The 16,168-nt window shown below is 36.3% G+C and overlaps 2 long non-coding RNA genes across 4 annotated transcripts; both read left to right on the top strand.

The window, feature by feature from the left end:
• Positions 1–333: 333 nt before the first annotated feature.
• Positions 334–5,153, top strand: LOC129430467 (uncharacterized). 3 transcript variants are annotated; one of them, XR_012365389.1, is made up of 6 exons: positions 334–539; positions 1,580–1,702; positions 1,796–1,973; positions 2,065–2,170; positions 3,807–4,094; positions 5,139–5,153. It is a non-coding gene; the product is annotated as an uncharacterized lncRNA (long non-coding RNA). The 3 variants fall into 3 exon arrangements; XR_012365388.1 differs by lacking the exon at positions 334–539 and having other exon boundaries at positions 546–1,702; XR_012365390.1 differs by lacking the exons at positions 334–539; positions 5,139–5,153 and having other exon boundaries at positions 546–1,702; positions 3,807–3,891; positions 3,995–4,043.
• A 778-nt stretch (positions 5,154–5,931) lies between these two features.
• LOC141358876 (uncharacterized) lies at positions 5,932–8,015 on the top strand. Its single transcript, XR_012365387.1, has 2 exons — positions 5,932–5,964; positions 7,665–8,015. It is a non-coding gene; the product is annotated as an uncharacterized lncRNA (long non-coding RNA).
• Positions 8,016–16,168: the final 8,153 nt, after the last annotated feature.

Here is a 16,168-nt window from a genome sequence, read left to right as displayed (position 1 = left end):
GTGGTCTCTGTACGATACAAAGAGTCTCAAGTGTGTCTCAGTTTGTTCAGTGCTGATATATGTTGTAGATCTGCTATGAGGTTTGAAGACCTCACACGAGAGCAAACGCCACTGAGATCTACTCACATCCTGATTGAAATGGCTCTGTAAGTGGGGCACAGGTGCATTAACACTTTAGCAATTTGCTGAAATCAACTGAATGAAAATGACGGTGCACACACAAGAGCTCGAGACACAAGAGTTTTCACAGAGTCCATTGGTAAGCTCTTAAGAGTTTCTGTCTTTCTAAATGGGATGGCGGTTTGTTTGTTTGTGTGTGTGTGCATGTGTGTATATATCAACCCAGTATCACGCTAAAGCGTGTAATAGACACGCTGGTCCACTAGAGGATGCGTGTCAATGTCACGCTTTGCCTCCTCCAGGCGTGAAAATGACACGCATTTATGAGGATGATAACCAATAGGGGGCGATAATTTCTTATTGCCAACAACTTCAACAAGAGAAGCGACGCAGTGATTGCGTTCTCTGGAGCTCCATGGGTAAGGCTTTCTTGGAAATTTGGTGATTCATGTTACTAAAATTGAGTAAATCCTGTGTTTATGTTAAGTCTTTGTTGCAACGTCAGCAATATAATATCACCGCAAAGGCAACAGACAAGTCAGTGCACGCGTTTGGTCAGAATCCAATTGGCTCATATTTAGGACATAATTGTTTGTTCAGGTGCGGTCATTTAAGAAATCCTAAAGTTGGTGCAGCATAACATTTAATTTGCGTGTGTGGACTATGGAGTTATCTATAGTGGTTTTTACGTTACTAAGGTCAGAAACATTATTGGATGACTGTTTGATAATCAGCTAATGTATTAATCACAGAAAGCTGCAGTGACTGCATTATATTATGTTGCTAAACAGTTGTTCTAGCGTTTTTAAACCAGTAGTTTTATTAATTTCGCGCGGAATGCAGTTCGTGAAATAAGCTCTAAATGAAAAAATAACCGATTTAAGTAAATAATTGTGTTCATTGTAAATCTGCTCATCTAAACATACAAGGCGGAACCAATCGATCACAGAGAGCGATCGCTGCTGACAACCGTCAGCAGCACTTACATTCAGATTACAATAATATTTCACATTATTACATTCAGATTACAATAATATTTCACATTATAAGTGTTTTTATATCAAATAAATGCAGCCTTGGTGAGCAGAATAGATTTATTTAATTATTTAATATTATTTATATAATAAGGCTAGTTTGTGCAGTTACATCTATGTCAATTGATCGTTAGAAGGGATTAAAATTGATTGTGTTATGTTCTGTAATTGTTGTTAATAAATCTTTCAGAAGAAAGTGTGTAAAAGTTTGACTACAGTAACCATATCTAACCAAGCTTCAAGTACCAAGATAATTATTTCATTTATTTCTCATCAGATCAACTGTTCATTTATGCAGTTTATGCTTTATTTATAGGTAGCATAACTGTTACCTTTTTTTTTTTACAGTTCTGCATATATAATATGACAAACCTAGGAGACTTTGCTGTAAGAGAATTAATCATGTTTTTGTTTTCTTTTCTCAGGTCCGGTCAGTACCCACCACCCTTCCCTGTTAACATCACCCACAGTTTATACTTTTTCTTAGAAAACCAACGGCTCTTTTAAGAGCCACTTCAATAATCAACTCACTCACTCACTCTCCTCAAGTAAGTATTGCTTTTTAATTTTTTTAATCTTGCCCTGCTTTGTACTTCTCAAAGTCTCTTTCACTCTCTCCCGTTTACTCTTATCTTTATTAGAAATGCCAGGCCAGGGGTCAACAACTAGAAAGTGTGTGGTCTGCCATACACAACTAAATGTAGCTTGCAAAACCTGCAACACATGCAAGGTAGAGCAGCCACATAAGCTTCGGGTAAAAAAGAACTGAAGAAATTTGATCAGAAGCGGGAGAGCTGGGTGCATGATGAAGATATGCTGGTATGAAATTGCGATTATTGTTTTATATACATACATACATACAACATATATATGTTATTTTGCGTGTTTGTTATGTTTTGTATTTGTCAAGGCCTGGAAGAAAACCAAATGCTTGGGGGTCTGAGGTTCTGACACCCCGTTGTCACTTGACTGAGACATCCATTACATGCTTGGAAAGATTAAAGAACCTATTCAAGGTAAGATTATTTTTTTATGTATTAAAAATTACAGGTAAAAATGTGGCGCCTTCTCTCAACTAATGTAGTACTCAGCTTGTGATTGATGCTTTTAGTTTACAACTGACTTTTGACAAATGTGTCACACACACACCACGTGTTGAATGCATGCTCGAAAGTGACCCATGCAATTTAAAGGGATAGTTCACCCAAATAATTAACATTGTCATTATTTTCTCATTCTGACATTGTTCTAAACCAGCATGAATTCCCTTTGTCTATTGAATACAAAAGATATTTTGATAATGTATGATGATGTTGCTCATTGACTTCCATAGTATTTAAAACAAATACTATGAAAGTCACTGAGTACTGTCAACTGCATCCTTGCCATCCTTGCTCATCAAATTATCATCTTTAGCATTCAAAGGACTAAAGATACTCATATAGGTTTAAAATAATGAGTGAGTAAATGATGACAGTGTGAACTATTCTTTTAACCCATCTTAGTGAGTAGTAAACACACACACACACACACTGAACAGTGGGCAGCTATCACTGCAGCTACAACTGCTCTCAAGTGTTGGGAGAGGTTAAAAGCTAGCTAGCTTTATGTAGCTGATCATGTTTAAGTATCAATAAAATAACATTAATAACTCCATCTGCTTGGTTGTCAGTTTAATCTAAAATAAAATTAAATGCACACACCAGATGATCCAGTCCAGACACAGGACGACAGACGATATTAAACTAAGCTTGAACTAAGCTTGAACTCTAATGTGGATTAAAGGGTTGACATTTTATTCTACAAATGCTTGCAAATAGGGCTGCAGGATAAATTGCATGAAATTGTCCTGCACATCTCATCAGTGAAGTCAGTTCTTTGATTAGCAGTAAATCACCATCACCTGTTTTCAGATGGAGCAGCATTTACTACACAAAGCTGTGTTTCTCTGAAAAGCTAGGCAATATCCAGTTCATTGTCACAGGCAATTTGTCAACGATGATAAATGCAATATTGCGTAGCTTGTCAGTGTACTTCGCTTTGTGTGGTAAATGTTGCTCCATCTGAAAGCAGGTGATGGTGATTTACTACTAATCAAGGAACCAGTGTCTGCATCTAGAGACCAAACATTGGCACTGATGTATGTTAAGATATGTCAGTACAAGGTGTTTTTCTAATTAAAACGCTCAAACATGCATTTTACTTTGGGACTAGTATCAACTCTGACCAGGAAACCACCCCTAAAGGTGATAACACTGGTCCTATCAGAGTAACTTTACAATTGCATATATTTTATCATTTGTTTATAACATTAACTATCACATTGAATTGGTAGACACTGTAAATAGTAAATATGAATATTGTAGTTATACAATTTCAGTATACCAGTAGAACAAGTGGCACAATTGGTCAACATCCAGACTATCAAACATCCATCACATTTCTATTTTAAATTATTACTGTTTGGTAGAACAATAAGCACTTTTTACATTTGTAAGGTCTACATCTCTTGTTACTACTGTGGCTGCAATTTATTATGATTATTTTTATTGTCGTTTTTCTCTTAAAATAATTGTTTAGGTGTTTGGTCTATAAAATTGTTAAAACGGTTGATCAGTGTTTTCTAAATAATTCTGTATTTCGAAAATGTAGGCGGGACCTCACAAGGTGTTGCAGAACAAGTCAATAAAACCTCATCAGCCCGAGTTGAATCCAAATGGACCAACCTGATCTCCAGGTACCAGTGGCCCTGCCTCATACCAGAGCAGCTCCAAATGGACCACCAGCAGCCCTTATTGCACCACCAAAGTCCCCAATTTGACAGCCAGTATCCCTTTTAGGACCCTCAGGACACCATGCAACCCCACTGCAACAATCTGGGAAAAGAAACCCATTACCCAGATGGACCCCCAAGAGCCTCCCCAGGTTCTCTTGGAAAAGGTAAGCAAAAAAGGAGCTTTATGAAGTGCATTGAAAATAAATTCTAAGCTTTATAAAAAACCATACTCTTACTTTGTGTAATGTGAAACTGTAATCAAATTAAGAGTCCTGGGATCCCTGCATTCAAAGCATTTGGAATAGGAGTTGCAGAAATTGATATTTATATACAGTGGTGGTCAAAATTATTCGAACACCTGACAGATCTGAAATATTGATTTTTTTTTTGTTTCCAAAACATGATTACTTTTCATAACAATGGTTGCTTTGAGCACAACAAATATCAGATGAGGTGAGTCGTACTGTTTTTATCCACTTTTAACTTTATTATTTGGTATGTTCACCTTTTGCAGCAATTACAGCAGCACATCTCTCTGGCATAGTGTCAATATATTTCCTCAGAACTTTATCGGTAATGTTATCTCATAGCCCATGTGGGTTTAATAATCTGTCAGGTGTTCTAATCATTTTGGCCACCACTTTAAGTAATGAAAACAGCATTTCATGAATTTTGACGAGAGGTACCATCAATCAAATAACAGTTTTGTGTGTGTTTGGCAAATTCCATGAAATGCTGTTGTCATAACTTAAATCATGCCTGTGTTTGCCTATATCTAAGACATCGTTTTGGTGGGCTCCAATTAGGGGTGCAATATATATTGACTCTGTACCTTTATCACAATATTTCATTGCATAATATCATAAAGAAAAACTGCATACTTTCTGTTGACTGTGTGGCTTAGTTGCGTTAGATTTAGAGCCCACTTGGAACTGCTAATGATCATGTTTCATTGGCCAGTTGCCCAGTCACGTGCAAGTGTCCATGCAAGTATAAACTGTCTATTTGAGATTATAAAGCTGTGGAATAATAGGCTATTTTTTGTTGTGATTACTTTACTGTGATGGCGTTATTTCTTACTGACTGTACAAGACCTTTTGCGTCCAGTGCTCACCGTGTGCAGCCTTTATGAAAATAAGTTTTTATTATAAACTGGACTAATTTTCATAATAATTTCTACATTTTAAATGTTTCTCTGTTGTTAACAGATGGTGTGAAAGAAGGCTTTCCAGCTCTGACTACAGTGCGGCCAGACCAAAGGAAAGGTGTGTTGACAACGGACAGTTAAATGACTTTTAAGCTAAATTTGAATTGGTTGATGGGGAAAAAGATCACAATCTAACTAGATGAATCAGCAATGGCCTTTAAATTCAGGAGGGGATATTTATGTAGTAGGATGAATCGCGTGCGATTATTAATGCAATATTTCCCCTCTTGTCAGTGAACTACGGCTCTGTGTAGTAAATGCGCTCCATCTGAAAGCAGCTGATGGCCATTTACTACTAAACAAGGACGAGATTTACTGACGAGATGCGCATTACAATCACATGCGATTAATTGTGCAGCACTAGTATGTAGTGTATTACAGTCTGTTGTGAATTAATGAACAGTACTTATCTGCAGTGTGGAAACTGTTGTACATGGTGGTTCTTGCACTCTATGGGAAAGTACGGATTTGATTTAAGGAGTGTATATAAAAAAATGTCAGACTATTACTCCCATTCCATTTTCTAAAATGTATTATTCAGAAATTCTGAATGCCCACACAATGTGACAGGGAGACAGGATTTTTACCCTGTGAAGAGGGTTGCCAAATCCAGAGTTATTAAGGTTAAATGTAATACAACTCAAACAATACACAGGTTATATAATGTTCCAGTTGAAAAGGGATGATATAGTTTTTTTTTGTTTTGTTATTGATGTAATGGTCTTAAACTTATTGGTAAACACAGTAAATATTTGAAACTAAAAAAGTCCCACTATTTTTTAGGGCCAGAAATTGAAGCAGGTGGAGTGGGAGCCGTGCAAACTTTGGTATGTACAACGTCTCAGTCATGCCAATGAGAAGTGGCATGTTCACTGTTAATTTTAATCTGTTGTCAGTATATCTAATTGCCACTAACACCTACTGTCCCCAATTAACATGCAAAACAATTTAGGCAAATAATGAAATTAAGGTAGTATGCCCAAACTAAATGGCCTGCGTGAAGTCATAGTTCTGAGGATTTGTCAACCCATTAAACTCCTTGTAGAAGATTAGGTCGAGACAAAATGTAAGATTTTGGCATCATTGCAAAATGAGCTTTCCTTGTCTCTAGGTATTTATATAGATTTACCTTGCTCATGTGCTTTTCTTTAAAGTCTCATTCTAGTCAAGAATTGTATCAGTTAAAATGCATCTTTGAACATCATAATAAAAAATAATAATATAATATAATAATATAAAAAAAGTTTTGCTTGTCACATTGTATGCGCAGATCTATGAATATGCTAATCTACTCAGTTGCACAGCTAAAACATCTGTATGTAGCATCTACTTACATGTATATGGTCTAAGACCATTGGTCACCAATCCTGGTCCTGAAGGGACGGTGTCTCTGCAGATTTTAGCTCCAACCCTAATCAAACACACCTGAAGGACCAGGATTGGTGACCACTGTCTAGACGCATAACTGCTGAGCTTAGACTACACACACACACACACACACACACACACACACACACACACACACACACACACACACACACACATACACACACACACTACTGATGCACGCGTTCAACTGTGTTGATGTGATTGGTTATATTATGTTTGTGACGTTGGAAACGCAGGTGATTTTAAACTACGGGGAATTAGACTGCGGAATATTTTCTCCATATAATTAAAGACAAAGTTGTTGAATAATGAATTTGCACATGGCTTGTCTTTAATTGTTAAAAACACCAAATTGAGACATAAACAATGTTAACATTGTGATTCATTTATCACATATGTTGTCTTAAAGTTAAATGTGAACTTCACATTCCTCTCTTTGGAGTTACCAGAACAAAATGCAATAAGTCAAGTAATGCTTTAACACAAAATTGATGTAAAAGAACAATGAAGGCTTTCTTTTGCATTGTTGACTTGCATATCCTACTGTGATTTAATAAAACCCCACCAAAACACAGCTTTAGGAAAACAGCTGAAGTTTTAATGTGTGTCTTAAAGGAAAACACCACCATTTTCAATATTTACTATGTAACTTAGACAAATGAATACATATCTTTTTTCAATGCATGCACTTAATCTTTCAACAGTTCTACGAGAATGCTTTAGCAGTTAGCCTACCGACATTCATTCCGATGGATCCACACCGGGATGAATTTAGAAGCGACCAAACACTTCCATGTTTTCCATATTTAAAGACTCTTACATGAGTAGTTACACGAGTAAGTATGGTGGCACAAAACAAAACATGGAAAGTGTGGAAACCATGGAAGTGTTTGGTGGCTCCTAAATTGAACCCTGTTTGGATCCTAAGGAATGAATGGGGCTAGGCTAAATGCTAACACATTCAAGAAGCGTTGTACAAAGATTAAGTGCACGCGTTGAAAAAAGATATGTATGTATTCATCTAAGTTGAGGTAAGAACATAGTAAATATTGAAAAACTGTGGTGTTCTCCTTTAATGTGTCTACAGTTTATTTGCCCAACCAAACATGTAATTGCATTTTTTCTTTTTGTGTTACAGATAAAAGAAGTGGCCATTGGAGTGGGTGGCGGATGGGGACACTTGTTAGTGCTTCGGCATCTTCTTGGGGACCTGATACAATAAGAAGCACTATTATTTTCTCTGTGTAACTTGTTTTTCTTTTATGTTTTAAACAAACCATTGTTTCCTGGACCCTTTTATTGCTCCTCCTTTCACTTGCTTTTTTGCTCTTTTTTGGATATTAATACTGAATACTGTTAAAACTGTTTTGCAACCAAATTATTGTCAATTTAACTGTTTTAATTGATGTTATATCCTACTGTGATGTAATGATGTTAAGTACAGTGAGTCTATTTACTTTACTTTTTTCAATAAACATTGAGGAATTCATTGGTTTCTTTATTTTCACACACACACTATTTATTAAAAAGTCTACTTGGTGAACATTCAAGACAACATAAAATGTATTTGCTCAGAGAATAAAAAACATCCATAGCTGCTGATCCTTGTATTATTTATAGTAAAACTGTTTAGTTTCTAGAAACAAGATATTTTGTTCTGCCTGTCTTGTGTTGTTAAAAACAAATCAATCATCCATTCTAATTGATCACATATTTTACCTACACATTTTATCTATCAAGCAATGGAAATGATGTGGTTTAGAGCACCTCAATTTTTAATGTTGATAGACAACTCTATACAAAGCTTTTTTTACTTGAAGATTGATGGTGGGAAATAAGTAATTGTTTATACATTTAATAATTTTGCAGATGCTTTTGTCCAAAGCGACTTACAAATGAGGTAGCATTAAGAGCAACACAAGAACAACAATACATAAGTGCACCAGAAATAGTCTCAGTATATAAACCAACAATACATAAGGTGTTGAGTAATCACACCATCATTTAAATGTTGCCAAATGCATTGTGAACTTCTGAGCAATAGAAAAGTTTTAAAACATCAGTGTGTCATATAATAGCTCTTTAAATTAGATGATGATTCTGAAAATAACCACTTACCCATATGTGCACAGCCCAAACAGACAGACATAAGATTAAGAGGATGGACACTGGAGTTCTGCAGTACATTACTTGAAGCTAATTGGGATGTGATCAGCCCCCCTCAACTGTTGCTGCTTTGAGGGCCATCTATAATGACACTGTTATGAGGCCCACAGTAGTGTTTGATTCAAATAAGAAAAAAATTCATTAAGGAATTGAATACTATGTCTGACAAATGCACTGGACCATTTCATGTCTTTGAAATGTGTGATACAAGGGCTGAGTGGGCAGAGTGAAATTGTCATAGGACTAAACCAAATATACAGTTGCTTTGCTTTGATATATTGACCTCTGAACTATAAAAATTATGCATATATGTGAGTCTCATCATTCAGAAAAGGAAAGGGACTACAATGATGAGACCAACTGTTTTACAAAGCCCTTGAACTCTTCCATCATGAGGAGTACTGGTGTGATCACTAGATAGCATCACAAAATGTGATACAAATTAAATTTCACTTTGCTGTCATGTATAATTTTTAATTCTGACAACACTATTGTGCTTCACTTCTGCATAACCCTAAATGCATACTCATGCTGGTATGCTGTTTTTTTCCAGCAGGGAAATGATGTGTTTTGGTGCTGGTTTGCTGATGACCAGCATAATTCCCATGCTGGGTTGGTGCTGGTGGTCATCGCATACCACCACCAATCCCATGCAGGTCATACCAGCAAGAACAGCATGCTATATGTTGTGTTTTGGTGCTGGTATGCTGGTGACCAGCTAAACAAGCACCAAACCAGCATGGGAATTATGCTGGTCTATGCTGTTTTTTCCATTAGGGTTTAATATTCCAGACATGAAAAACACTATACAAATAATTTCCCTGTTGCAGTGTAATATAGACTGTTAAATATGTAGTTCTTAGGTTTGCAAACTAGGGTTGTAAATAGACCATTTCAAAAGATGTAAACAGTGGTCCAGAGGCACTTCCTGTTTCAGTTTTTTAACACTAGATAAATGTTGGGATAAATTACAACCAACAGAACATATAGAACTGAGTCAAAAAGTTAAACAAACATCTTAAAGATAATGATATAGCCTATGTGTAAAATAACAGTCACAAACTGAAACAGGAAGTGCCTCTGGACCAGTAGCCTATATTGTTTACATCTTTTCAAAAGAACTATAGTATAAAGTGACTTTCTAACAGACATGCTATTGCCAAACAATAAAACATATTGTAAGAATTCAAACGAGTTCATGCTAGTTGCTAAGCTAACAGCCTGACCACAGACACATATAGGCCTAAGTAAGGTAAACGTATTGGGGGGAAAAGATACTGATATTGCTAAGAAATCATTTAAAATGTCATTATTTATAATTGTGTTTCAGATTGAAATTTAAGCACTAAATGTTAGGGGCTGGCTATTTATTTCTATCCATCCATTGCTTATCCGTTTGGCTGGGCTACGGGGTGTTTGCTACACCCTCAAGTCGGACTGGTCACCATCACTGATTTACTAATAGAAACAACACTCCAGAGAAATTTTAGGGTCTCCAATTATCCTATTGTATTCATTTTCTTTGGGTTAAGTTTAGTATGTCTAACTTTTAGGTTTTAATACAGAAAACACAGCAAATAATAAAAATAACTTTATTTACAAAGCATTTTCCCGTGCTGACAAGCATTTAATCAAAGACCAAAAGCATTCACACATACTATATGTAAATATATGTATTTATAGTATACATAACTTAAAAGTTAATCATCTTTGAACTGTCTAGTATTAATACCCTACTATTATCTAGAGCAAAGTTATGCAGCAGTGTAATGAAAAACTTGTATTAATTATAACAACTATGCCATAAATAATACAACACAACTGTATATACTAACTAATTAACACGTTTTTATTAATATTTACCCTGTATTAAACTATCATATATTTTTAAGGCATAAATAAATAAAGCAGTTTTACATCTCATTTTCAAAACAGGGAAAAGTAAACAATTTTGCAGGTACATATATGAAACAGTTTAATAATTACCTCAAGAAAATGGCATTGTAAAACATTTCCTTTCATTGAAAAGGTAACAACAGTATTAACTCATGCATCAAATATGGGTAGGTTATTGATCAGTCATTTATGTAAAGTATTTCATCTAATGACATACAGTTAGTTCACTCCAAAAGTATCCACAATCACTGTGAAAAAAACTTGATACAGTATAAAACTATATAACAATAATAGTAACATATGTAACACAGGCAAAATAGATTTGCACTTTTTTCTACAGTAAATGTCATTATGTTGACAAGATGATATGGGCACAGTTTGGTGAAGTAACCACTGCAAGAGGATTGTGGCATTTGCAAGTTGCAGCAACACAGTTGACTGTAGGAGTAGTCTGTGAAACATCGGAGGTGGAGGGGAAACCTAATAGCTAACCTGCTGCTTGTAAACGGAGATATGGATTATCATACAAAAACTTATTTAACAGTAGTTTCCCATCAATCTATGAGGCTAATGTTGCTTACAGACTGCAGGAAACGGTTGTCTAAAATAAAAGCACTGTATCAGACATCCATTACATTTCCAAATAGTTTTATGTTTTCCATGAAACACACCTGCAGTTCAGTGTGACACACAGTCTAAATGCATACACCAGTTCAGAGTTCCAAATCCAAAATGTCATCTGAACTCTCATAATCCAGCTCTTTGTGGTCCTCCAGTATCTCCTCAGGCTCATCCTCCAGCAGAGAAACAGCATTTGGTCCTAAAGCAGTGTTCTCCACTCCCCACCCCGGAGAGCCGGCGTCCCGCAGAGCCCAGCTCCAACCCCAACCAAACACACGTACCTGTGATTTTCTAGAGATCATGAAGACATTGATTAGCTTTCAGATGTGTTTGATTAAGGTTGGAGCCAAAGTCTGCAGGACACCGGCTCCCCGGGGCCGGGAGCGAAGAACACCGTCCCAAAGCCTGGCTGTAACTTGAGCAAACTTGGAACTTCTTCTCTACATCTGCAAGCCTTTTCTGAAGACGACACAGTAGCCAGCGATGACACTCTTCACTTAAACTGCCTAAAAGGAAAAAATTGAAGGGATGCATGAAAATACTTAGAGGTTTTACTTGAGGCTTATTTTGTACATTATGTTAATACTGCTTTCATTATGAAGGTCCAATTATATTCCTAAAGATTTCACATTAGTATTACTAATTACATTATACTATTAGGAAATAAATTTAAATACCTCCATGTACTCCTTTCTAAACTATATACAACAATTGCCATGCTTTCATTGTGTCTTGATTTTCTTTGTTTCTATTCTATGTAAAGAACTACAGATCATTAAGATCCAACCACAAGAAAACTATAACGTAACACTTCAGGATCTAAAAATGAGTGGGGTTTTATTGTCGTATTTGCTATTCAGTGTGTCTAATCATCTAGATTAGCTGTGATTTTTATCACCAAATGACAAAGGAACTTGATTTCAGAATGTGAAACTAACATGTGTCTTGAGACTTTTGTAAACCTTATTTATAGAAACCAATGGCATGTATCATTGCAAGATGGTAATAAAAGTTAACCTCTTACCACTGTTTTTGCCTGAAGACATTTCTGATATCATTTTCCTGATGTTCCTAGCCAGGCTTCTGAGATAGGTGCGGTGCAGTGGTGTCTCATCTCCCTCATCACAATGATCTTTGCTTCTTGAAGGCGCACTTTTGAAATCTTCTTGGTGAGGGTGTTGCTGGATTCTGAAGTCACACAAATAACAACATCTTAAACACAATTTTGACTGGTATATTCTGAAAAGCAAGCAAAACAAAAGCAGTGCATGTACAGCCCATAATCTGGTGCAGGGTGCAAAATATTTGATTCAGAAAGTCGGCTATGAGAGGTTAAAAAGAAACACTCACATAGTAAAGATTGTCTCCCTTTATCTTTATATCTATATAAGAAACATTTATTTGCTGCTTATGAGCCTTTAAATAATTCTCCTTATATCACATGTGGTGTAAGCCTGCTGAAGACCTAGTTTCAACATCACCCTAATGAAAAATAATGGACTAAATCTTCAGAGTAGCAGTAAAATTAAAATGAATATTGTAATTGTGTCACTCAATAATTTAAAAGTACAGACAAAAAATATTATGTTTGTTCTTTATCTGTTGTTTCTCTCAAAAGCACTTTTGGTGCAAAAGCACATTTGGTGCAATGAGGCACGACGCCAACTGGATGCCCCGTGGGTGTGCATTATTTTCAAATAATTCAAAGGACTGGAGTCAATTATTCCTCTTATACCACAGTTACCACAAACATTGCTCTGGGGCCTATTTTTAAGACATTTGACAAGTTAGGTGTGCAGTTATCAGAAATTAATGCATACCCACAGAACATTTCTCAGCCAATCAGAATACAGCATTCAACATACCCCTGGTATAACTGCAATCAACAAAAATGACTAAATGTTTTAGATGAGTTATCAACATACCAGTGTGATTATAAAGGCTGGCTTTTCGATGAAGACTAAGAAACATTTGTTCAATTCATTTCTGAAGGTTGTGTAGGTCATCACATCTGGTACCTACCAAATCCTAAAGCAAAAAAAATAATACAAGTAAATGATTATGATGTCTTTTAGGCTGTACATGTCCCAAATCAAATTAATGTCTCAAAGTTGTTTACAAGGACACAAGTTTATTGCGATTAAAACAGGACATACCTTTACTTAAATACTTATACATGGCAAAGATTCTCAGTTACAAAATTGATTATCACACTGCAATATTGTAAACCAATTTCAATAATGTCCATAAAATACATTACCATCAGTAGCCTTTTGTCTGACATCTTGTACCCACTGATTCACAATGTTCTCAGGACACCCCAGTTCACTGCTCAAATCTTCCCGTCTCTGAGACTCAGCCTTTCTGAAAGAATGCCATAAAAATATGTTTGTCCTTGCAATCTTTAAAAGTGAGAAAAATCTTTGTGTCTATATAACTCAGTCATAATATAAGACCTTGATGTATCTGCTGGATAATGCTGAAGGCCTTCTTGCTTCCGTTGGTTCCACCCAATAGCATGGACAGTTAGCATGTCATTCCTGGCTATTAACAAGACATGTATGTGATGAAGGAAGAAAGGTCCCATTAATGCTTGTCGTATTTCAATTAATCCAGAAACTGACAATTGAGTTTAAAATTTAAGAGAGAACTACATGCCAATTTTTTATGTACTTTGAACAGTTACAGCTTACTCTTATGCAATCCCAAAGTACTAGACAGAAAGAATAAAAAAGTGAAAAAATAAAGACAGGTTTCCTAAAATATTATAAATAGGCATCAATTAGATACTTGGTTGTGAGGCCACAACGAGACAGGTAGCTGTTGACCATTTCGACCTCCTCAACTGCAGTTGTACCAGCACCTTCCTGATTTTTGCCAGATTATCTAACAAATGTGTGACACCTATATTACAACCATAAACAGTTACAGTGTATTAATAAGTAATACAAATACAGTTTCAGATGGTACGATAAAGAATATGCATTACCTGACACTTGGTTGAATGAGCCTTGGCATGCATGACAGAAAGGAAAGGTCTCATCTGCAGTAAAGGTCTGAGTTCCAACATGGAGACTGACGCCTTCTCAAGGTATGGCCAATACTTGCAAGCAATATCTGTTCAAAAGAACTCTCCGTTTGTGGCTGCTTGAAGCTCCTTCTGCAGGTAGGTATAGGTGGATAAGAAAATATTACTCCCCGGCACATTAAGAGCTTTGAGTAGCACTCCGTGTCTGCAAACAACCACCTCAAGGCCCTCTTCATCAAGTTTGCTTACTTTTCTGTTAGTTTCAAATTACATCACACCAACAGGCATCTTTATAATGATTGTAGACAATAAAGGTTTACTTTTAAACTAAGGGTTTTTCAAGATTCATGGAGCATTAAAAAGTTAATCTTCTGCTTTCTCTACTCCAGTCAGGTACACAAACTAGTTGAAAGTCAGGGTGACAAATTGATATGTAATAATGAATGACCAAGCTATTAAACTAGCCACTTTGGGTGCCAGCACACATTCCCATATCCAAATGATTATTTTTGTAAAACGCACACCTAACCTGCCAAATGTCTTAAAATACCCAAAGCAATGTTTGTGGTAACTGTGGTATAAGCAGAATAATTGACTCCAGTCCTTTAAATTATTTGAAAATAATGCACACCTGCTGCGTAGCAGCCCACTGTCAAATATTCCTTACGTATTATATAAGCTCACAACAGCTGGGATACATTAACTATTTAATAAAGCAAAAATTACACATTTCAAATGATGGATTTAAATCAAAAAGTTTATTTTTCCTTAAAACTACAAGAGTAAAAGAACTTACTCTTTTGACTGACGGAATCTGTAGGTTTTTCTGTTGCCATCTGCACAAAGAGCGAGCATTGTTGGGTGTACATGCCGGGCAGGTGAAGTGCTCTACACTGGATGTTTGCATGATCACAAGTGCAGAAATGTGGAGGTCTCACTGTAGACAATAAACAGACTGAAAACAGAAGTTCAATAATTTGTGAGAAAGCATTAACAATGGGCACAGTAATATAGCTTAGAAAAAATGAGGCTGACAAATCACAAATAATCTGGTAGAACATGGATACCTGTAGCTGAAGCTTTGTATCTCTTCACTTCTGCTGCTTTTTAGTAGTGGACCTCCTTCAGCATTTTCTCCACCTATCTGACATTAAATGTACTCCCTTTAATGGCTGTTGCTTTGCCCTTGGGTTCCTCTGCCTTGCATAAAAGAAAGTGTGCCTTGTATGGTAATACTGAAATACAGCCAACTCTTGAGCAGTTCACACAATTATTGCACTCTAAATCGCACACTTTAGAATTATCACAATACTGCAAGAACACAATCTCAACAAATATACTCACCTTGATTTGAGCAAGAAGCATGTCTGCTATGAAAATAACACCCTTTGCTCTCCCTCTGTCTTGCTCAGCAGCCATTTCAACAATACCTCATTGGTCAGACAAAGAGGCATAGGCTAAGTGTTTTGGACAGTGAGAGAGAGAGTAAAATGAATAAAATTACAATACTTACTTGAAAACAGAGAAGCTTGCGAAAGAGTGAGTGAGTGAGTGACCCTTTTACTGTTTGTACACAATGATGACGTGGCAACGTATGCGCACGCAGTTTGGCAACGGAAGCACGGCAAGAATCAGCAGTGAAGCAACACAGACAGAGAAAGTTAGTTTAAAAAGTTGACTTATCTTCTACACAGTTACCAAATCCGTGTACTATAGTGGAGTGGATAGAAGACGTTAGAAGATGGCCAAATACTAAACATATATTATATTAGTGCAACCAAATGCTACAACCAGACGTTTTGATGTGGGGAAATCGTTTTAATAAACTTTCTGAGTTGCTTACACGTTAGAACCACTGGGAAATAACATCACTTCCGTTGCCAAAATGCGCACGCAGGCTATTTGATCACGTGGGCTGTAAAAGGGTCTAT

This window comes from Misgurnus anguillicaudatus, chromosome 22 (genome assembly GCF_027580225.2).
Source record: "Misgurnus anguillicaudatus chromosome 22, ASM2758022v2, whole genome shotgun sequence".
Classification (NCBI taxonomy): domain Eukaryota; kingdom Metazoa; phylum Chordata; class Actinopteri; order Cypriniformes; family Cobitidae; genus Misgurnus; species Misgurnus anguillicaudatus.
Note: the sequence above shows the minus strand (reverse complement) of the source record. Positions and strands in the feature narration are given on the sequence as shown.